The 22,494-nt window shown below is 35.9% G+C and overlaps 1 protein-coding gene and 1 long non-coding RNA gene across 4 annotated transcripts in view; both read left to right on the plus strand.

The window, feature by feature from the left end:
- Positions 1–22,494, plus strand: part of GPC6 (glypican 6) — a 718,331-nt gene that overhangs the window by 127,637 nt on the left and 568,200 nt on the right. The gene's annotated exons all lie outside the window — the stretch shown is intronic.
- LOC140684458 (uncharacterized) overlaps positions 382–22,494 on the plus strand; it is a 65,318-nt gene continuing 43,205 nt past the window's right edge. Inside the window, exon 1 of the long non-coding RNA XR_012056741.1 lies at positions 382–21,789. This is a non-coding gene — a long non-coding RNA (uncharacterized lncRNA). The remainder of the gene's footprint in view (positions 21,790–22,494) is intronic.

A 22,494-nucleotide genomic window follows, 5' to 3' on the forward strand; every position in this document is an offset into this window, starting at 1 on the left:
GGTACCACAGAGGTGCACCTGGCTGTAGTGCATATAGGGACTCTATCCATTGGAGTCTTAACTATATGATAGGCATAGAGCACTCCCATTGAAGAGTGAAGTGGCAGAAGTTTGTTAATTCAGGTGTGGGCAATTCAGGGAGATCAATAGGTTCCTGACCACATAATTGATTGTGGGAACACCAAAACACTCTGCTCAAATACTGCTTTTTTTACCATCTGCCAATTTTAACGGCTTCTCTGAGTAGTCAACTGAAAGCCTCTTTAAAAATAATGTATAGGTTATATTCTGTAGGTGTTTCACAGGTGATCACCATTTGAAATCAAGAGTAGGGCCAGAAATAAATAGCCTAAATAATAGCCTAAATAATAGCCTAAAAAAAATTATTAATGAAGAAATGAGCAAGAAAATAAAAGTCTTTTTTTCACAATGATAATTTGTTATATGCAATAAAAACTGTGGTGTGGTTAGGGATGAAACAACCTTCATACACAAATATATCCACAATTGTTCTGATAGCTAGTTCATGTCATTTAACAGAAGTAAAAAGCCAATGAAAAAATGCCTATGCCTCTGTCATTTATTGGAGATCTACCTATTGTGCTATTCATAAAGCAAGCTTCATTGGTGAAAGAGGTAGTTACATATTAGAGAGCTCATAGCCCGAAGACCTGGTGTAGAACTGTAATTAAAGTGAATACTAAATGAAGTTCATTCAGCTTATTTTTTACACTATGACAATGATTGATTTTCACACTCGGGCTAATAGAACAGTTTTCATCAGTCCTGCTATTACATTACGGTTAGAGCATGCTTAGATTTTTTTTTTCTTCTGATACTACGAATTTAATAGAATTTCTGAGTATCTTTTGTTGCTTGTAAATTTCAATTTGATTGGATCATGAGATCTCAATATTGAAAATTTAACTTTTTATTCTTTGGAAGTAGAACTGTTTTTTTGTATTCCCACCTCCTCAACTGACTGACCTCAAAAGGGTAATAAATGCTTTCATGATGGCAGATATTTCAAAGATTAAAAATGGCTTAAATGCAGTCATATGATTCACTTACACTTTATGAAGATTAAAAAAGTCTTTCTGTCTTTTTAAGTGAATTTGGTGGTCTGCATATTTGTGTCACAATTTATAATGAGAAGATATTTTGTCATGTTATTTAAGTGAACCCCTGACATTGAACAAATAGTAAGTCTTTTTCACAGTTCTCTTGAAAATATGTTTTGAATATTTTTTAATAGCACAGATGAAACTGGTCCATAACAGAAAGATATCAGTCCAAAGAAAAATAAATTATTTCAGACTGATTAAAAAATTATCAATGGCATAGGAGATCTTATTGGCTCTTAAAAATCCACAGAGCTGTCTCATCAATCATGTTGTATTGTTAGGTACATATGGATGGAAAACCTGCATATTTGCTTACTGAAAAAGTGGCAGGAAAGATCCTGTTGTTGCATAGTTTGGTTATTCATAGCATTCTTTTAAAGTGTCAGAGAGTGCTGATATCTTTTAATACAAAGCATTAAAAGCAAGAGTTCTCAAAGCATTGCATAGTAATTAATTCACTGAAATAATGTAGAAATAGTTTGTTTTTTTTTTTTTTTGAAGCATAGGTGTCATGAAGCAGAGGTTTAGAAGTGCTACCTGCAATGTCATCACAATCCAAAGCATAGCTGGAGCACCCTGCATGGTGAAAAAACAGTGTCTCCTTTGGAGGCACTTGATCTCTGTGGTTTATAAACCATGAAAGTCGAGAAAGTGCTGAATGAGAAGGGAATGTGAGTAGGCATTGAAGATAAATTCTTCAAAGGGAATACAGATTATGGACTGGCTTGTCTAAAAAGTACAAATGATCACTGACAAAAAGATTTTTGTATACTAAAGCAAAAGACATTTGTGCTTCACTCTAATGACCCTGGCACAAATTATAAGGCAAAAACAAAACTAAAAAATGTCATAGTTCACATGGTAATTTTTACAAGACCTGAGAGTAGGGTCTGTTTTCTTTTCAGATAGGTGGAGACAATTAGGTCTCAGTATGATTTTAACATGAAGCCATGTAAATGCACTGGGAATAGTTTGCATCATGTAAGCTATGTGCCTGGTGCAATGAAGTAATAATCAGCTGTACTTTTGCCAGAGGAAGTAGCATGACCTTTTCAAAAAGTATTGGGGTCTGCTCCCCAGCTGATGAATCTCACAAGACCATCTTTGTGTGTGTTTGCAGATTGTATTAGAAGGTGTTAACAATTATAGAGAGGTCATTGTTTTGAAAAATAAAGGAAAGGAATTTAATCTTTTAATGTAAAAGTTTGCATCTACATGATGCAATTCCAGAAGGTGTAATGTAAATGGAAATACTGAAAGCAAAAGAGCCAATATATTTTTTTAGTTATTGTACATCAAAACTGGAATTAATTTATGTTCCTTGTCCAAGAAATAGCTGTAAAATGATACAAGGCAGCACAGCAGTTCAACATGATTGGTAAAAGGGAGAACCCTTATCAGGCTGGTTGTATTTTCTCTGAGTTCCCTCATGGCCATCTCTCAATTTGCACAGAAGTCCACAACAGGAAGAGATCTTTGTTCTCTAGCCAAGGGATACAGGGGGCCTTTGTGTGCCCACTGAGTTTGACCAGTAGGACTGTGTTGCTTCTGCAGAAGTGGCATCTGTGCCCTGGGACCTGTGTATTTAGGTGTAATGACTGCCTCATGGATGCTTCTTGAAGTCCCTGTAATAAAGTGAAGGCCTCATTGCAGCTCAGCAAAGTGCTGTTTTCTGAGTGGAATGGTCAGTGCTGCATTGCCTGTCTTGAGATGTGCCCTGAGAAGGGCAGTGGCTCAAGGTCTGTTCATCAAAGTGCAGTGGATAGAGCAAAGGATCTACAATCCCAATCATCTGTCCTCCAGGACTGGAAAAAGGGGGATCCCATCCCTTTTTCACTGACAAAAGGGGGTCTCAGTGGAAGTTAAAGATTAAAAAAAAAAATCAAAGAGAACATCAATATGAACCAAGAAAGAACATGCTCTTTGTGGATTACCTTAAAAACTTTTTATTTCATTAAAAAGCTGATGAAATTTGTTCCGTCAAGAGTTTCTAAATGCAGAGGTGTCATCCCAGAATTGGGAAACCTGTGTGCTGCAGAACACAGTGACTGAGTGTTACAAGTGTCTCTCTGTGTGCTTACCTGAGCCATATAGTTTGATTTGGACATTGTTGGAAACATCTGATACGGCTAAATAGAGTGGCTTATGTTGCTATGCTCAACTGTTTCAAGGTTTCCTCCTGTGTCTTTTGGTTCTCCAGGTGGAAGTGACCTTTGTTACCTGTGTTTGTTTTTTTTCTGAATTTAAGAGGGAACCCCTTATCAAAATGATCCAGAGGAAGATACCACAGTAATTATTTAGGAAGGGCAGATCTAAGGGTTTTATTGAAAAGGCTACAGAATTTTGAAACTGTATTTCTCAGTTTTCCCTGGGAACCGAGGGGTGTTTAAATTAGTCAAAGATGTCCCTGTGGGGACTTAAATGAGGAGCAGGCACTGGGAAAGCAGCAATTGGTCAGTAACAACTCTAGTATGCCCTTGGGCAACAAAAGTGAAAATCTGCATTCCAGAAGATATAAAATGTGTTTTAAAAATAGTAAAGGTAAAGGGACATGAATTTTACAAAACACAGTGCAACTAGCAAACTTCTTCTTCGGACGGAATGTTGGGTCTCTGTATGTCTTCTCTCTATATATGTTTTCTGCTTTAAATCAAGTACCTCAGTTATAATGTGGAAAATATAGGACATCCTTAACTCAAACTATTTGTTAACAAACCTTTAAATACATTCATCGTGGTAGCAGTTGCAGATTTAAATAATACTTAAAGTTTCATGTAATATTGAGTATTGATTAAAATATAAAAGTGGAATAAGTTTACAGCGAAGGCCAGCCTGCAGTCACAGACCTTTGAAAGTATTTTTTTTCCAATACATTCCAAAAGATAAGAAAAGAATAAGGCAAAGTACCTCATATTAATGAATTTTGAAATATTCTGAATAATTATTTGTCATAAAGTATGGGAATAATATATACGTACAGAACACATGAAAATCAAATGTCTTATTCAGGACATAATTGTTTTGGATTTTTTTATAGAGGACATGTGCAGCTAACTTCAGAAAGGTTCAAAGTTTTCCTCAATAGTTAGGCATTTAGATATGTTTTTATAGTTGCCACTGCAGGACCAACAAAATAATCATAAGCCTTCTAAGTCTCTTAAGTATTAGAGTACTTAATCATAAATAGGTAGAATACTTAACTCTTGAGAGTTAAAGAAGGCATGACGTATGTGGAAAGTGATGTATGTGTCAAAAGTGGACAAAAATGAGAAAAATAAATTTTCAACATAGAATTCAAAAAACATATTTCATACAATGAAGATTCCTGAGAAAGTTGGTTCACTAGAAAGTAGAAGACGATTGCAACAGACAAGAAGATGGATAGATGCAATTAGCCATGGATCCAGGAGACAGTAAATTAAAGTATATGTGTAGTTTCCAGAGCACAACAGTAAACATGGAGTGGACTGTTAGGGAGTGTAGCTACCTGCTGTAAAAAATGTGAACTGAGAAGGGCTGGAACTAACTTTGATTTGCTGCCTCATAAGATGAGCTGCTATTTTGCTTTTAATATTACGAGAATGTAGCTGTAGCTTGCCTCAATTAATGCAGATGTCCAGATAAGTTAATTTAGGTACAGTGAAGATTTACCAAAATAATAAATGAACGTGCTTTTGAACTAGTTGCATATTGGTATATTTAAAAGGAAAACATGGATGTATAAAGAACAAGAGATTGTCATGTCATTTTTATATAATTATACATATGTATTTGCAAGAAATCATTAAAAAAAAAGAGGAGGAAATCAGGTCTCTGAGAATACAAATACGTATTATCATATAAGTACAAGCCAGGAAGGTTCTTTGGAAACAATGGTGCCAGTCTATGAGATTTTTAATTTTTTTTTTCTGTCAAAGTCAAAAATGTACATTTGTAATTTAGAAAATAGAGAAAAAGAAAGATGCTCTCAGGCAGTGGGTCAGAGACCCAAATCTGGCTGCGTATTTACTATGCTGTCAAGTTTAACTGGTCATTTAAGCAATTTATCTAAGGTTGTTTTCATGTTTCCATTTTACTTTATTTTGAGTAATACAATTTAAAATCCATCCAGATAGGTTTTCTCTGACATCAGAGGAAGAAAGGTAAACATTTCATATCCTAGAGGCTGGTATCATAAATTACAAGCTTTAGTAAGGCCCAATAAAACATTTCATACTCAGACCCTGGTTCTGCATCTTCTTTCCAGCACTGTAATGTTGATGAGTTTGAAAAGTGCCTGCCTGAAAAATGCATATAAGTTAGTATATGTGTCGTGTCCATTTGTTCTCATATCACTTTAAATCCTCTCTTGGTGTCTCCCCAAACCATGATGTTCAAACTCTGTTTTAAGAGGGCTCAGAAAGAGGAATGTGTCCGCTGGGATGCAGAAAATCTCACAGTGTCACTGCCTCAAAGTGTAGGTATCATCTTTTTCCTCCTACCTTTGTTTTGGAGTTCTCATCTCCCTTAAATCCTGGCAGATTGGATATTTTAGGTGAAAATACATTTACTACTTCAAGGTAGGTAGGAAGGTTTCTTTCCCTGTTCAGAAAGTGTTTGTTCAGATGCTTGTTCAAAAGTGTTGTTTTGTGGAAATGATTACTCACAGAACTCCCAAACTCCCTTTTTTTCCTGTTTTAAAACCCATTGGGAAACCTGACATCATTTTCTAAGACTATTTAGTATACTAGATTTGTATCTGTATTTTCAGAGTGTTTAATAGCATGAACTGAGCATCATGATCCAATTTTATTTGGTGCTGTAAAAACACAGATGGAAGAAACAGGTCCCCAAAATATGCAAAAGACAACTACCAGATGGACAAATTTCAGTTGTGGAATACAGGGAATGAATTAGCCAATGCAAGTTCATATTGCTGTCAGAAGTTTATGTGCAATCTTGGGTTAGACAGTGACTTCAAAAGAAAGGTTTTTTCTAATCTGAAAATGCAATTGCTAGGCTGAATCAGAGGGTTAAGCTGGTGATTCTGGGTGCAATTTCACTGCTCAAAGATTGTCAATTTGTGCAGTTTTAAAATTTCTTCTTTTTAAGTTTCTGTGATCTTTCTAAAGGGTTAAATGGTTTCCTTGCTCAAGATTTATATTCAGATTACGATGTGTCAAGAATTAGTAGCAAAAAGAAGAAAGCTGCAGGTTGCCTGGATATTCTGAAGGCAAAATGAAGTAGAAAATTAAAGATATTTATCTCCATTATTCTGTTTTAAATGTATTATTAACAAATCTGAAGGTACAATGAAATTGATAAGTTATTATTCAGACTGTGAGAGCAATATATATTTTAATAGGAAGAAAAAAGTAGCCTACTGCTTGCATATTGTGACCATCTCTGCTTTATTTTTTCCTGGAATAAATGAGATTGCAACTGTTCTGTGCACATCCCTGACTATTCCAAGCAGTTGCTAGATGCTGTGATGTGTTTTCAGAGCAGACGGTACCAGTTGATGCCAGGAGAGGGGTCAGTAATAACCAAAGTAGATTTCCAGTGACAAGGAAGCATGGATTGCCTCACAAGCTCAAACTGTGAATGGCAGTAAACCATGAATTTTTCAAATATCTGTAAATGATAGGTAAATTTTAAAGGAAAAAAGAGAGCTACAGTAAAAATTATATCTGAATATGTAATGTGTGGCATGACATTCATATATTCAGTGCTGCTTCCCTTGCAAGCTTCACTCGGTGAAGAGCTTGTTATAATTTGGTTGGCAGCTTTTTCCCTGCCTCAGAAGGAAAGCTGTAGACTGTTTCTCTGCTCTTGGAATCTCTAAGTCATGCTTGCTGGGTAGGTTTACAAACAAACTCCAGCAGCCAGCCCGCCAGACTTGTTACATGTACTGATTCCTCTGCTGTTCTTTGGGACCCCCAGAGCCCACAAATGCCTCTGGTCCTGCAGGGACCTCAGAGGGAGTTGGGTATTACTAAGGAGTCTCCAGGACATGGAACCAGGTCTCTCAGATCTGCTTCCTTTTGCTTGCTGATTTCTGGTATTAATTCAGTGAGTATTTGGTTCCTCAGTAAAGGAAGGATGCAAGTCTCTTGAATTAGAAATGCTTTGAGCTCCCTGGGCTCAAAACCACCCAAAACTTTTCTGTCTCTCTAGGCTGCACACTGCACAAAAAGCAGAAACATAGACCATTGTTGTAAATAACTGGAAAGTATTTTCATGTTTTACCAAAGTATTAGTACTCATTTCTCTTCTTTCAGAAAATTAATTCAGTTGCTCTTAACCTGCTTGTTGTCAATTCAGCCATCGCAGCTGGCATCATCTTGTCAGTGTATGTTGACTGCCCAGCTGCAAACAACCTTTTTTTTGGTCAAAACAGCTATGAGCATAAACCCTGAAAATTGTTTTAGCTCATATTGTACTGATTAAATTACTGTATATTGTACTTTTAAATGTAATTTGTAAACCTTGGTTGTAATGTTCCATATTAATACTTTAAAAATACTCTAGACAAATTGTTTGTTGTCGAGGAACATTGGACTATCAGGTAATCCTGATGGATTAATGTGTTTGTTAGAAGCCTAATGAGGCATATTTTACCTGAAAAGGTTTTAATTAGGAAAGCATCAGAGGTTTGCATAAGGCAAAACCATTAATCTGAAAATGAAATCATAACAAAACCATATGAACACACCTCAGCAACTAAAACCAAATTTGCTGTAGTTATAGAAAATTACAGAGTCTGTTTAATACATAAATTGCAAGATAATGAAATTAGGGGTCATCTGTTTGAATAACAGGGATTGCTTTTGGAAAAAAAGAACACTGGCACAGACATAATGGAGTGGAAAAGGAGTTGTGATAAGAGCTTATCAAAGAGTCTCTGCTCATGCTTGTAAGCTGAAAAAGACAAACATGATCTTGAAGAATATTTCTCGAAAGCCATTAAATCAGGGCAATTGTAGAATACACTGCTGTGCTCACAGTACATTCGATTGAAGAACTTTTGGTAATTTTAAGACCAAGATATTTCATAAATAGTCTCAAAGTCATATTCTGGAAATTTTGCTTTATTCTAACTTCTTTTCAGTCCTAAAATGTACAAGAGAAGGGCAAAAATTTCGCTAATTCAAAGAGTGACTTAGTGACAAATGTAGCTCTACAAGTAACTGACTTTCAAAGAGAGAGGCTAAATGTGCTCATGATAACAGTTAAAAGTGTGTTTGTTCTGTAAACTCAATATTGTTTACTTATTTAATGAAAATCATGTCTTTGAATATCTGATTAGATCACAAAATAATTACTGTTATGTATAACCAAAAGAGTTCAAAAGACATGAGACGATGTGTAGCTTTCTTTTTTTTTTAATTATCAGGGCTTGACTATTCATGAAATTTGTTCTGTAGCTTCCACATATTTTGTAGAGGTTTTGGAAAAGTTGGTGTATTTTTCTCTGAGCATAGATCTTTTAAAAGTAATAAAATGTTTTGTCACTTCTGCCCATTACAGTGACCTAGGTAAGACAAATGATGCAGCAGGTGACCTCATGCAAGGTTTTGGGACTCACTGTGATCACTATTCCTTTCTGCAGTAGCCCAATCATCAATGCCCAAGTCCAGATGCTCTACAGCTTTATCTCTACTGCTAACATAAGCTGGCTTGTATTTTATTTTGAAGGACAAGAGTAAAATATAGTATCTATCCCAGTGGATTAGCTATATCAGCATTGTCTAAACCTGGCAGTTTATTGAAAAGCTTGGCATAAAGCAAAGACTTTTAATAGGTTTTGACCACATTCAAGACAAATTGTCACTGAAACTGTGTCAGCAGCTGTAATTTAGATACACAGTAAAGAAATGTGCTACATATTTGAAATTATTAAATCGGTAATACTGATTATCAGATTCCTTTTTTAAGTTGTAAAGGCATGGCATAACTTGATACACAGCAAGCAAATCCTTGAAAAGAATGAAAATGTCTTGAAAAGCCTGGGTTTCCTTTCATGTTACAGCAGATTTGTGGATTACCTTCTCAAAGTACATGTTGTTCATCAGAAAGAAAAAGAAGCAATATGGTATCAGAATTAAATTTTTATACATAATTTTCCCTACTTTAAAAATGTGTGCATATAAATATACACAGATATATAATGTATATTATATACACATTTCATGCCCAATATATATATATATATATATGTATATATACACACTTAGACATACTTTCCTAAATCAAGAAGTAAAACCCATTAAGTGGAAGCTGACATGTTTTGAGATTACAAATGATTGATCAGAAGAAATGCAAGCATGAAATCAAGAGACATTAAGAAGTATTTTAAACTATACAGCCTGGTTCTAAAGACATCACAGCAGATACACAAAAATAATTGTATTAAAATGCCTTGGTACAAAAATGCTATCTCAGCATATTACTTTCTGAAGACCTCTTGCCTTGTAATATTGTTACAGAACTGCCAATGCAGTAAGTTCTTTGAAAAATCATCCTTCAATATTTTGTATGCCTCGGTGGTTCATATGCCAAATGAAATTACCATACATGCTGTAACAGAGCAGCAAATATTTTATTCATTGAACTTTTTATGGCAGCACTGAACGGTACTTATTTTCAACTGCTAATTTTTTTGCTTTCCCTTATCCCACTCAAACCAATCATTCAAGCTTATTTAACTTTGATGAAATGGCTAATGGAAAGTAAAGATAAAATACTTAGGTATCTCTATAAAATTTTGCATATTGTAGTATGTTTAAAATGTATACATAAACAGATATATATAAAATTGCACACATATACAATGTATGTGTGTAAGATGTCTCCTCTGAATATGTTGGTCAGCCATTCAAATATGCAGTGTAATGGTATTTAAATTTCCTGGAACATCATAGCTGCTCTCCAGCTGCCAGTCCAGAAAGTCTTGGTGCTCACATTGTACCTCTGTTGTATCTGTGGCTGGCTCAGGGCTTCTCAAGCAGGACTAAATGCCTGTATTTAGATAGATAATGCAGCACTGGAGTTTGTATGCTGGGGCTGAATTGCACCCGAGGTTGGCATTATTTTGACACACATTGCATTGCTCTTTTCCAGGAGCAAATCTGTGGTCCGGCTTTCTGCCTAGGTCACAGATACATCTCACTGGTTTTGGGGTGCTCTGTATTTTTTGTATTGTTTTTTTACAGCACAGTTTTTCTCACTGTGATAGGCATGATGGAAGACCTTAAGCAGATAAGGAAAAGGAATACAGTTACATCATGCTTGGGAAAACTAAGAAAATTGTCAGGCAGCTAAATTACAGAAATATTGGATGGACACAACTGCTTTGAAAAGGACTGAGATTTCTTGTAGGTTTGTTCAGGTTGCCTACTTTAGGCCTATAGCATTTATAGCTATAAGATTTAAGATTATTTCATCATTAAGGTTTAAGATTATTTCATCCTGATGAGCTTCTATTTCATATATAAGCAGTAATATTGCTTCCATTTTTCCACAAACCGCAGCACCTGAGAGACAGGTTGTTTAACCTCAATATCATGATTTGGGAGGAATTTTGATTCTTCCACTCGTTAATGGAAATATCAAAGAATCCCAAACAATGCTGAAAATTGATCCAGAATATCCAATTGCTGCCTCTTTTTCTTGTCTGTTCAGGGAACTCATGTTGACTTACATGGTGACTCATTTCTCCTGAGTATCAAAAAATGGGCCAGTTAAGGTCATACAGAAAAAGTACAAACAAGTATTAGTAAGGAAGAGAGAGAGAAATGATATTTAAATTACGCAAGTTACTGTGTGGGTCCAAATTACTAGATTTTCTACAATTTTTTTTCCTTCCTTATAAGAAGTTGTCTCAATTTAGAGACAAGTTTAGGAGAAAAACACTCTGGGTTGAGTGTTTCCTCTAAAAAAGGGTTCCAACAATCCCTTTTCATGAATAAGGAATGAATACTAGTGGATGAAATTGAAAAAAAACCCAATTGTTTATTGACAAATAAAGTACCCACATGGCATGGGAAAAAGGTAAATAAATGCTAGCTATTGAACTGTCAGAACCCTCACACACACATGCCAGGGAAAAACCCTCAAAATTGCCAGGGACAAATGGCTGCTGAAGAGCCCAAAAGCTCCCTCCACACCCACCTTAAAGATGCAGCAACTATTTTTGGACATAAAGCAAACCATCAGAGAATACGCTATCATTAAATTGCCCCAAGACAGAAATGTCATAAATATTATAAGAAATCTTAAGTGCAGAGGGCTGCTTTGGAACTTCATCACGTGCATTTGTCCCTGATGCCTTCAGGACAAAGTGTTAATCAAATGTATTAATGTTTACCGCTGCTTTAGTTTTTTTTCTTCTCTCATTTGCATAAGAAGATGTCTACTGCACACTTATTTAGTCTAGTTTCTCTAGGCTAGTGACACATTAGAGTTGCTACAGAAAGGTAATAAAATATATGGGTTGACTCTGCATAGTATTAAACAAATTGATTTTTTTTCTTTCAAATCAACCAGGGAATATTTATTTCGCTATCTTCCCTTAAAAGTTACATAAACAGGTATTCTCAGTCTCAGATCTACAAGATGATCTGTGATTTTTTTTTCTTAACTTACTTTATTTCAGTCCAGATGTAATAAACAAAGTTTACTTGAAAAAAATCCTGTCTTGCTAGATGGTAACTCTGTGTGCCTTATCTTTAAATTAAAAATTTATTTTCTCTTTAGATTAAAAATTTATTTTCTATTCCAGTGTATTTCTAATGTTAACTTTTCCATTAGAAGTAGGATTTTAGGTTAATGTTAAAGCAGACAATACATCATGAATAATTTTAAAGCTGTGGGATCATATTAATCTTGTCCTCAGCAATGACAGGCTTAGCACAGGTTGTAAAACTTGACTAAAAAACAGATGGACTCTTCATAATTCACTGTGCATTATCTTGTGTCATCATGGCCTGAACTGAATGTAATTGTAAACTATATCATGGACTGCAAACCATACAGTTATATTTTTATTCTTACTCTTCCTTTCAATTCTGTTTTCAGCCATCTGGAACTTTGTATAAATTCATATGCATTCTGAGTTAAAATTTGACAGAAAGCATTGACTCTCCTAGGAGGAAGGTTTTGTGTACTAGGAGCTGTTTCTCAATTAGCCTTCTGTACACCGGTTTCTTCTGCTAATTCATTAGGGGTTTACATATGCAAATGTCAACCTCCTGTAATGTCTACAGAAAAGCTGTGCACAGGTCAACCAGGGATGCATACTTAGCCTTCCCTGTCAGTCAAACATGGATAACTGGAACATTCAGGTGCCTCATGGACACCAGTGTTGGTTCATTCACTTTTTACGATGATGTACGTTTGCCTTCACAACAGTAATTGAAAACATGTCTCAGGAACAGCAGCTAAAAAGAGCTATAATTTTTATATGCATATAAAAATAGCAACATTTTAGAGTTTTCCTCTCAAACCAAAATATTCTCATGCCTTTAATCTTCTCCAAATGCCCTTCCCACTTTCCCTCTTCATGTCAGTTGATGAAAGAGAGTCAGATGGAAAAAAAAGAGGAAAGAATCAGAAAAAGTCTGTGTTCAAGGTCTTCAAATATAAACCATTTGTGAATCTACATACAGAAAACTTCATAGCAAATGTAAACAGTCTAAAACACAGAGCTGTATAATAATTAATGTAACTGTAATAGATATTGGAGAAAGTCAGTAATTTATGGTCCATTTAAGATCATTTTAGAATACACCTTAATTACGGAGAAGCAGTCAATCAGCTAAACAGCACAGTTCTTTGAGCACTTCAGAATTGGACAGTACACACCAAAATGGGATACCCATCATCATTCAGATTGTTGTCTTTGTTTATATTGTTGTATTCATGGACATGGTTAAAAAAAAAAAAAAAAAAAAAAAAAGAAAGAAGGACATTCTATTGACAAACAAAATTATTTCTGGTTATTTCAGTGAGTAAAATATAAATAACAGGTCCAGAAATCCTTCTAAATATGTCTGTTTGTATATGCAGAGGCTTTACATAATGATTAAAATGTTTTATTTTATGGAGATATTATACTAAATGCGCTAAGATATTACCATTAGAGGAATGTAGTGTGTGGAAAAAATGTCACAGAATGGTTCTGTGTATTATTAATAGTGAAATAAAATTTTTCAGAATGACAGGACAAGGGTGAAAGATGGGAAAACTGTGTGCAGTGTAGTAGACAAAAAATGTGAGTTTTCATAAATTTGGTTTTATTTTTCCCCTTGATATTTTTCATTGACGAACAGATCTAAGATGTCTGAGATAATAAATGTAACTCGCAAGGTCTGAAAGGTTCACCACATGCTATATTTTTACATTATTTCTTGAAGCTTCAGAAAATGCTCTGGATGACTGTAGACAGCCATCATTTAGCTCTCCTGGGAGAGTAGCAAGAGTAGATCACATGTAGTCATAATGGTGCTTTGTTGCCAAAGGAAAGCATATAGACAGACTTTACAGTCCTCTGGATCTCAGCAGTAAAAATATTGTTCATGATCTGTGTCAGGCCTTTCACACTATCCTGATTGTTCCAGATGAAATGAGAAGATATTTGGATTTCATGCTTTAGCTCTGAGAGGCATTTTCAACATTCTCTTGCTAGCATCTTACTGAGCTTATTTGTCTACTCACCTGGGGAAGTTCTCAAACCTGTCACTCATGAGACTCTACTTGGAAGGCGTGATTAGATAGCCCCTAGAAATGAAAGATGTAAACAGTGTCATAAATGATTACTGTCTCTTGAGACATCCTAATTTTGCCAGAGGAGTAGAGTGTTGCAGCTGGACAAGTGCAGCCTCATTCTTGATTTCAACTGTGATGACTTGCAAATATAGGAAATAGGTAAACATGCTGTGTCTGGAGGGCACATAAATATTGACCCAGTGATAATAAGCAGCAAATCTCATTCACTATAACTCAGAAATAGTTATTCTTTATAAAAATTCAAGGTGAGATAACAAGTGGCAAAATGCCTGCGGCATGCTTAAGGCTGGTACAGTGTTTTCTGTTTTTTCGTTTGCTGGGTGTCCTAACAGACACCAAACGAAAATTTACAGATTTGCTGCTTCTTCAGTCAAAATTGGAGGTTATAATAACTCTGATAGCTATTAAAAGATTCAATATTTTTCTTTTTTCCCTTCACTTCTCAAAGTTGTCACTTAAGCGGAGTACCTTTAGTTTTCTAAAATAAATGTAATTGTTAAAGATAAATTATAAAAGCCTGGCCAGCAGAGTTATCTGTGACTGCACTGTACTTAGGATGTACATTAGGTTACTGAGTCTTCCTTTAAGGACAAAATTACAGATTCTGAAGCAATTCATAGAGCACCACTAGGTATTAAAAAACCATGTGACTTATTTTTAGCAGCAAAACTCAAGGTAGAGTTGTAGAATGCATCAAAGAGAAAAATCATCCAAACTTTAGATTTCTTTAACCATATGACTCTAGGTGACTTGAAGTATGGAGTTCTTTTTTTCTTAGAGTAAGTTTTAGTTTGCTTTTGTATTTAGCACATTTTCAAGATTTCAGTGTTTACAGTCGGGCCAATCATTATAAGTTCAGCTGTTGTATTCAACACCTGAAAGGAAGTTTTTTTTCATAGAATCACAGAATAGATTGGAAGGGACCTTGAAGATCCTGCAGTTCCAGACTCCCTGCTTTGGGAAGTGACATCTTCTACTAGATGCAAGGTTGCTCAAGACCCCATCTAAACTGATGTTGACCACTTCCAGAGATTCGGCATCCACAGCTTCTCTGGGAAACCTGCTTCAGTGCCTCACCAGCCTTACAGTAAAGAATTTCTGTCTAATATGTAATCTAAATCTACTCTCTTTTAGCTTAAAGCCATTCTCCCTTGTCCTTGTAAAAAGACCCTCTCCAGCTTTCCTGTAGGGACCCTTTAGGAAGTGGAAGGCCACTAAAAGGTCGCTGGGAAGTCTTTTCTTCTTCTAGATGGTCAGCACCAACTCTCCCAGCCTGTCTTCATAGGACAGGTACTTCAGCCCTCTGATCATCTTTATGGCCTTCTCTGGACTCATTCCAAGAAATCCATGTCTTTCTTGTGTTGGGCAAATTTTAATGCAACCCAGGTAAAATAGGAATGCAAGCAAATTTATAGTTTTCTAATAATATTCCTAGAAAATCAGACATGTCAAAAATGCTGACTAGGACAGATTATGAAAACCAGCAGGAAAGATTAACAGATAATTTTAGAGATAGTGTCTTTTGACAAAATATGAGTAAGAATCAACTCAGCCTTAAACATTATTAGTTTAAATCTGTAGGAAAAAAACGGGGGTTCTGGAATTTATTTTGCACTTTCATGATTCATTAAAAAGCCTCGGCTTGCTATCCTGTAGAATTATACCTGAAGAGAGGAACAGCAGAATGACAGTGTCATTCAGATTTTTATAATTTTGGCTTCATAATATGAGGGAAGAGTGTGAGTGTGTGAATCAGCACAAGCATGTAGCCAAGGCAACCACCAAGCCAGAGCTCAAATGCGGGGAGTAGGTTTATTTCATTACCTTTCTTGCAACACTGGACAGCAGGGACACATGGGGACACAAGTTCTGTTAGGCTTAGTTCATCCCGGCACCAGGCGCTGGGGAGAGGGAGGCCTCTCTTCCTGCCCCAAGATAACAAAAGGCTTCCACATGTCTGTGGGAATGTGTTATCTCTACAAGAATTCTACTTCTCAAAACAGGTAGAGGATAAACCACATTAAGCATAAAAAAAAAAGGAGTTTTCCCATGCTGACATTTTTATTTATAGCAATTTTTAGCATTCCCAGCTTCAAGGTTAGTTTGAGTGAGACTACTCCGTTTTCCTCACCAAATGTTCCAGTTCTAACCCTTTCCTCCCAGCAATGATGTTGAACACCACAAAACTTTCAGATTTTTTGGTTTTATGTTCAGAATTGTAGTTGGATTTAACACTTCTGAATTGGATAGATTAATGACACAGTCTTGAGGTGCTCTTTTCACATCTACCCATCAGCTTCAGAAATGTTCCCACTGCTACTGTTCTGAGATTTTGGGCAAAGATTGGTTGTGGTCTACGAAACTTGAAGCAATCAGAGCAACATCAAATTCACATTTACCTTTTTTCTTAGGGCTTAAACTTCACATCCAGAAGTGGAAGTGGTATTGCCACTCTACAAGTCTCAGTCATAATGTCACACACATTAAAGCTTTATACTGGTTTTCACTTATCCACAGAAATAAATGGCCTAAGTGGTTTTTTTGAGTTAAGGATGGGTAGAAAGAGATCTAAGATCTACACATTTATACTGTGCATATAAGTGTTCTTGTGATAGTTACAGATATCAAAAGGTTCTTAGAGTTATTATTTTTGTGTGTATGTGGGGAAATCACTGTAAATCTCTTACAGTTGTGCATAGATGAAGAGATGTCAAAAAAGGCAGCAAAAGACAAGGAGAAAATTATTCAAACACCATCGGTGCACAAAAATGAGCAAGTTGAGGCTATTTACAATCTGAAATCAAGCGTAAGTTTTTTACTCAGTAGCTTCCAACCCATCTCTTGAACTGACTTACTCAACAACATTGTGGGTTGCCATTTATTCTGTCTTACTTTCTTTTTTTATTCTCTACTGAGAACAGAAAAGAACTATGGAACAGTTATTTTCATGACACTTAACAGCTGATTTTTGTTCCTCTTTCTACTATATTGACCACTATAGTAATATATAAATAAAAGTACTCTCCTCTAGAAAAGCCAGAATTTAAGAAAACAGTAAAGACTCTTTGTTCAAATGAATGATGAAAATGTCCTTTTTGTCTGGAGATTTTAATGGTAAATCTTCTTTCCCTTCATTTTTCTCTGTTCTTTGACATTTAGCTGGTAAATTCAATAGCTTTCATTAGGAAGAAGGTACTATTTCTGAAGAAGAATGTGACTCTTACTTTCCTTTTGCTTTAAGATTTGGCACTGGCATTATTTATACTTTTATCCAATAAAGAGAGGCTTTCTGGAAAGTGATTCATGTTCTGTCTGTTTAAAGAATGCAGTGGCATGTACTCCCCTCATAGGGGAAAAAAAGAAGGGTTTTTAGGCTTTTTTTATGTCATGTCTCTCCTCTTTATATCATTTTAATGTTTCCTTCAGCTTTTATGAAATGGAGGCTTTATTGACTAGTCAGCCTAAAACACAGCGCTAAATATTATAGATGAGCTAAATAAGTTGATTGTTATTTTGCCAACTAGATGTCTGAAAAATATGAAACTCCCCATTGTGATTGTCTGAGGAAAAATCTCATTTAGTCTCTGAACAATCTATAGTGATGCTACACTTTGGGTTTGTTTGCATGTATTGCCAGAAGTGAACTGAAGTACAAAAAAAATTAGGAGAGAAAAAGTAATATTTTAGGAAAATTAATTATTGTTTTAATGTAAATAATAGTTAATTCCTTTCATTTTGGGTTTTTTGGTTTTTTTTTTTAGATGGACCTTCCTCTTCCAAAACAGTGGGGTGCAGAGGCAAAATCCATTCTTCTTTCGTGTATATGCTCGGGGTATAGCAAGAGTTAATATTGGCTGTTTGCCTGATGTTTTTCTTTTCCAAAAATGCCCCTTAAACTTGTTAGTTTCTTGAAAATAGCAAGGAAATAACAGAAGCCTCCAGACACACAAGAGGCTAAGTTAATTCTAATGCTTGAGCTACCATATTTTTAGAATAACAACTGTAGTAGTCCTTAGGACAGCAAAGCAAGGGAAAGATTTTCTAGCTAAGGAAACAAAACTCAAGCTAAAAGGCTAAAGGCTACTGCTCTAAATGAACTTGCAGGTGAAACTTAGGTGTTCCTTGTGTGCACAAAAGTTTTTTAATGTCTCAGTGGAAGGGTTAACAGCTGCAGGGTTCCAGTGTTGGTGGAGCTGGACATTTAGTTTCTGTCTCCAGAATCAGACTGCCAGTCAACTAGAACAAGTTTTTAAAAGTTTGACCATTAAGAGAAATATTTCCTTTTTAGGGAATTAAAATGCACAGCATCAAGTTTTATATACAACTGAGTTGATTAGTCTTTTCGTCAAAGAAAACTTCAGGGATTATGTAATCGTGTGACTACAGATGCCAGTGGCTCTAAGGAAAACATTAAATACTATAAAACCACAGGAATGGCTTCCCTACAGCTGAGACTGGAATAACCAATCAAAATCATTTCCTGAGCCAGAACATGCCTTATTCTGCTGAAGAAGGAAAATTCCCACCCTTTTACATGAGAACAGAAATGGAGGAAAAGAGAAAAGGCAAAAGTTCACATGAATCTTAGAAGGATCTTTAGGAAATCACAGAATATTTGAGGTTCAAAGGTGCCTCTGGAGATAACTACCCCAACTCCATTTCTTAAACCTAGTTCAGCTAAAGCACATAGCTCATGTTGGATTCTGAGGATCTCTGAGAACAGAGACTCCACAAACTCACTGGGCAACATGTGCCAGTGCTTTGTCATCCTCACAGTGACAAAGTAATTGCTAACGTTCAGAGAGAGCCTCCTATGTTTCAGGTTTTGCCCATTGCTTCTTGTCCCATCGTTGAGTACCACTGAGCAGAACCTGGCTCTGTCCTCTTTACATGTTCCCTTCAAGTATTTCCATTCATTGATGAGATCCTCCTGAACCTTCTTTTCTTCAACAGTCCCATCTCTTGCAGCCTTTACTTACATGAGAGATACTCCAAAACCTTGGTTATTTTTGTGGCCATTTTTGGGCCTGACAGCTTTCGAACTGCTAGTTTTTTTTTCAAGGATGTATGTACAGACGAGAGTCAAAGCCACTGTATAAAGCTTACCATAGGAGGAGTAAGGCAAATTACAAATGTTTGCTTTTTCAATAATCAAACTATATCTTCATTACGTTTTAATGTACAGGTAGACTTTGGGTGCTATTAACCAGACTTGGAAAGCCAAAAGAATTGCAGGGTGAAACTGGTGAGAGAATCTTTTTGTGTCTGGTAGGAAGCAAAAGAAAAGTTATTAATTCATAAAGAAGGCAGGACCCAGACTTAGCGTCTTTGAAGCTCTTTCAGACTATTTCTTAATTCCTTTTCAAGGAGTACTGAGTTTTGAAATGAGCTGTGAAAGGTTCATGTATGGAGATGTCTAAGATTCATATCAAGAAAAATGTTCATAGCTGCTTGCATCTTTAAAGGCCCTTGTAAAGCCCAGGTTCTTGCTCTGAGTGTTTATTTAAAAAGGGCTTATGGTACTACTTTTTCCTGAGGTGAGCACACAGGAGAAACACAACAAAGTTCTCAGACGGTTAAAAAACAAACTTTACTGGCAAACTTTAGAAGATCAGGAAGTTGGCAAAATTTAAAGCAAACATTCAATCAAAACAAAGCATTTCACAAAACATTGACTTAGCAAACACTAACCCATCCAACTTAAGAAGAAATAAGGAACAGAAAAGTCAGAAATAAAGATAGAAAAGCAAGGCACAGCAACTGCCTCTTGGATTCTAGCATGCATCATGGAAACAGTGCTGGATTGTAGAAAGTGAAGGATTTTTGGATGAAGGTTAACCAGATGTTTTTTTGTAAATTTTATGTGTGCCAGAAGAATGAACTGGAATTAATGTGTAGTAAAAGCTTCTAAAATCTCAACAGCAAGTGTTTTACTCTTCAGAACACCTTATTGCAGTGCACTGAATTGCTTATGTAAAAGACAGCCCACAATGCACTCACACATGCCCAGAAACTAATTTTCTTTGTCATTCATGGACAGATCATTTGAAGGTGGAAAGCACCATCTTTTTAAGAGAGAAATTGACCAGGTGATGGATCACTTGTAGTAGCAGCTGGTTTGTAGCTAAAACTATACAAAGTGTTCAGATGAAGCTTGCAGGTTACAATTCAGTCGGTGCAGAAGCTGACTTCACAGCACTTGGGCCACTGGTCGATTTCCTTCAATACTGGTGGTGTACATTTGGGGATATGGTTTGTTTTCTTTGCAAATGTTGACACTGTTAAACTAATGATCTGAGAAAACTTAACGTATTTATGTGTATAAGTAAATATGCACACGCACATACATACAACAGACACGTGCACACCAAACATGCTGTAGTGTTTATAAAGCCCTCTACTCTGCCTTTCTTCAAGTGTTTTACCACAGAAATCTTGCTGAAGGAACTTTTGCTGGCGCACACAAAAAAAAAAAAAAAATCAATGTGTCCTCAAACAGCTGTTTCTATGTAAAATACATTAATGTAGTTAATTAGTACTGACCTTTTAGAATATTCATCATGCCATTGCTTTATTATCCTGAAAGTTCACTTTAAAGGAGGTATAGCTGGTCCTGCAGGGAGAGGCTGAAAGAAAACGCAGTTGGGTTTTAATTTTATGCTAAAGTAGCCGGTTTCTGCTGGATAGCCTTAATTTGCATCATCATTATACATACCATATTTGTTTTGTGCTTCTGTAAACTTTCTAAGATTATATTCACCTTTAGATGGTTACTGTAGTAGAACATAAAAGTTTCTTTTAGTGAAATTGCTTAATAGTCATACTTTAACATATGTTCATGCAAAACAAAATGTTTTCATCCAAATAAGCAAAGCAGTAAAGATTCTTCAAATACCATCACCTGTCCATTGAAGAATAATCATCAGGATTATTATTAAGGGTCTATTTAATACCTGATGTGAATAATTTCTTGTGAGTGTTCAGTCACTTTGTGTAAAGATGCATAAGATTATTGTTGTTGATTACTTAAGTTTCCCTGTTTTCTGTTAATACTTTTCTGGAGCTCTACTGCACAGGCTTCATCTGGTGTTTTAGGAAGAAACTCAAATATGATTATCTAATAGTAAGCCTATCAAAAAAAAAAGCTGATGCAGGTCATAGCCATGGGTATTTTTGTATTCCCTTATTTAGCTGTTCCACATGAAAATGAAAAATCTTTGACCAACTGTTTCTGTATCCAAACAAGATATACTGTTTCTATATTACAAACAAGAGGTGCAGACAAATGACTGAAAATCTACATGAGTCCTTATATACGTATTCTTCTTTTTCAGGGTTTTCAGAGTGCTTCCCAATACATAGGAGGCTTGCACCTTGCAAAATGCTAGTCTGGATTCTGCAGTTTTAAAATTAGTAGCGCTGTATTTGGGTTATTCTGGTGAATCTTGCCCAGCTAGCTGGTGGCACTACTAAACTTTCCAGTTTACAAGTTACCAACTACGAAAGATAGGTTTAAGGGACATTCACTTCAAAAAAATGGCCATCTCAGCAGGGTTAATTCAAGAGTTTGATATTTATCTATGAGGTCATGTAGTGAAATAAACACATTTGTCTTGTTTTCATATTAGTATCAAGTATATTTGATAATCTCCAAGCTTCCACAAAAAATGCATCTGATTTTATAAATGTAAACAGAGCCAGTGAAATTTCTGCTCTGACATTTTTAACAGGCTGAAGAAGGAATTATTCATAAGTCAAAAGGCTTGTAGTGGGTCACACAAGTGCAGGAAGCGACAGTGTTCTGCTGCTCCAGTGTTTCCATCTCCACAGCAGCAGCAGGACAAACTTCCTTTGGATGGGAGGGCTGTCTTAATAATCTCTCCAACAAATCAAAGAGGTAAATAAATGAGGGAATTGGGAAGAAGTGAATGTGTATATAACTCCAAGAGAGCACACAGAGAAATAGTCTATAAACCCAGTATGTTTAAGTAGGAACAGATGCTCATTAAGGACATACAGTGGGAATGGAGGACAGCAGGATTCCTGAGACTGCATCTGGGAGCTGGATATACAGAGAAATCTGTTAGATTGGGTGTTCACTGATATAGCTTAAATATAGATTACTGTAAACTGTTTAAACAGTTTTAAATTTTACATTTGCTTTAAAGTTTTGTTTTTTTTAATTATACCCTGAGTTAAAGAAAATATTAGGTATATTCTTTAAAACAGCTGCTGCTCTGGCTGCAAGGTAAATAACAGAGAATGGCAGCCCATTTTCTCTCTGTTCCTTCCTGATACCTGAAGAATTAAGGATGAAACTGCATTAATGGCACTTAAAGGGAGGCAGAATAATGTTGCACTAACATGGGGAAAATATGTTGCTGTAAGGTTTAAAGAAAATCCTGAGCAAAACCTGCACATTTCCTCCTGTCCCCCAAGCACCAACTGTGTGTCTGGAGCTTCAGGAGAATCAAAGCCATGGATCCAGAGGGAAACCTGGTAACATTTGGGTTTAAGTCCTTCCTCCATGCCAAGGAAAGCTAAAGAGGGGGATTTGTTTCTTATCACAAAACCAAATCAAATCACTCATGTCTCTTTGCAG

Source organism: Taeniopygia guttata, chromosome 1 (genome assembly GCF_048771995.1).
Source record: "Taeniopygia guttata chromosome 1, bTaeGut7.mat, whole genome shotgun sequence".
NCBI classification, from domain to species: domain Eukaryota; kingdom Metazoa; phylum Chordata; class Aves; order Passeriformes; family Estrildidae; genus Taeniopygia; species Taeniopygia guttata.